Genomic DNA, 2,144 nt, shown 5'->3' with positions numbered 1-2,144 from the left:
TATATATATATATATATATATTCATTTATCTATGTACGTATCTATATGTATGTATATACGTATATATATATATATATGTGTGTGTGTGTGTGTGTGTGTGTGTGTGTGTGTCTCCGTGGGCGTGCGTGTGTGTACATGTGTTTGTTTGTACATAATGCGCAGATGTTAATAATACTAATTTTCCACCCAACTTTGGCTTAGATTAAATTTTCCGAGCTGGTCCTTTATTTCCTATACTTGCGAATCATTTATCTGCCAGCAAAAGCAGGAACTATCCTACTCCATTCTGCCCCTCCTCATCATCTTTAAAAGTACATCACCATCTATCATACTTCCTCCCATTATACACGTGATATAAAGATGTAAGTATGTATTTTGATTGGGAGAACAAGTCGACCGCAGTACTTATTTCTTAGGTCTGTTAAGCATTCTATCAGTTTGTTTTGCCGAATTACTTAGTTATGGTGACGTAAAAAGACCAACTCTTGCTGCCAAGCAGCAGCGATGGCATAACACGGACACAACGATACACACGTAAACATGCACACGTGCAGACAGATAGACAGACAAACACGCACACACACACACACACACACACATGTATATATGAATAAAATCAGGAGGTAAGAAAGGTGAACATAGACTTATTTAACCACGTAAATTCCATAGGATTACGGCCGTTTCACAACCTTTTTCATGTAGTATCAATTTCAGCATTGAAGAAATTATGTGTATTATTAAATAATACGCACTTAAATAGGATTGCTTGGGAAACTACTATAAATCTTAAGTTACTCGGGGAAGAAAATGAAAATTATCTTTCATCCAAAGTTGCAAATATATTTTCTTTAACCAAAATTGTGTGGGCAGATAGAAATTAGTAAAGTCTCTGTAGATTTCGAAAATATTTCGCTTTGACGACGAGATTAACAAACAATTGTGGGGTTTATATTCGGTGGACTTCAGGGATGTATGCATTTAAAATTTATTTTCTCGTAGTCGTATACTTATGATGGGAATGATTACCAAACAAGATAGATGAAGCTGAGACACGAACGAAAGAATTCTCAACAGAATAACTGTATACTTTTGTATATTTTAGAATTTTCAAAAGATGGAAAACATATGAAGATAGATGCAAATCTAATAAAAAGAGAGTGGTATGCAAATTAGAAAACAAGTTGAAAATGCACTCATCTAACATTGGATCAAATACAAACAGGAGAAAAAAAAATTAATACAAATATCATTTGTACAATAGTGATAACATTCTAAAATCGTTGAATTTCTTTTAAAATGCTGACAGAAGTCGATAAACTCGTAAAACAGAGAACTGTGTCCAATTAATCTGTTTCTGTCTTCATTTAGATAAATATTCATGTGCTTTATGCCATAAGGTGTTTCAGAAAATTTAAAATTTAGATTTTTCTTCGAAATCAAGATATGCAACAGTGATTTTTACGTGTGTTTCTATGTTCAAATATTGCTGTAAGGTGGTGGCACGCATGACTCGCAGTTATAGAAATATCACACTCTCTGTGTTTTTATGTTGTGTACATACACATATATGCACACATATATCACTACACACACACACACACGTTTATATCGTATATGTGCACGCATCTATGTATATATATATATATATATATATATAAACATCCACACACACAGACATATTTATGTATGTTGGTACATATGCCTATATATATGTGTGTGTGTGTGTACCTATATCAATACATATACATACATAAACATACATGCATACATACATATATACATATGCATAACCTATGCAGCGTGTATCCGTAACTGTATTTAGAACAGAGATATTCCTTGCAATTACCAAATTAGCTTCTCCTCAGACTGTCTGATGTGTCTTGCCTGGAAATGGAGTTGTCTAGTCAATATGAAGAATTCTACATTCAATTCTGTCGTTTAAAATATGTATCCTGTATGATACATACGTTGTGCATATCCAAGGAGTTCGCATTTTAAAGTTAATCCTGTCTAGATATATTGTTTATAACAAAAGAAAAAGAGAAAAGAAAGAAAAAAAGAGAAAGAAGGAGAAGGAAAAAAGGAAGCTGCACGCATAATGCATAACTTAGTAGAAGCGCTACGGATGTGCCAGCACACATGAG

This window comes from Octopus bimaculoides, chromosome 15, assembly GCF_001194135.2.
Source record: "Octopus bimaculoides isolate UCB-OBI-ISO-001 chromosome 15, ASM119413v2, whole genome shotgun sequence".
Classification (NCBI taxonomy): domain Eukaryota; kingdom Metazoa; phylum Mollusca; class Cephalopoda; order Octopoda; family Octopodidae; genus Octopus; species Octopus bimaculoides.
The sequence above is the reverse complement of the archived record's forward strand: the minus strand, read 5'-3'. Positions refer to the sequence as shown.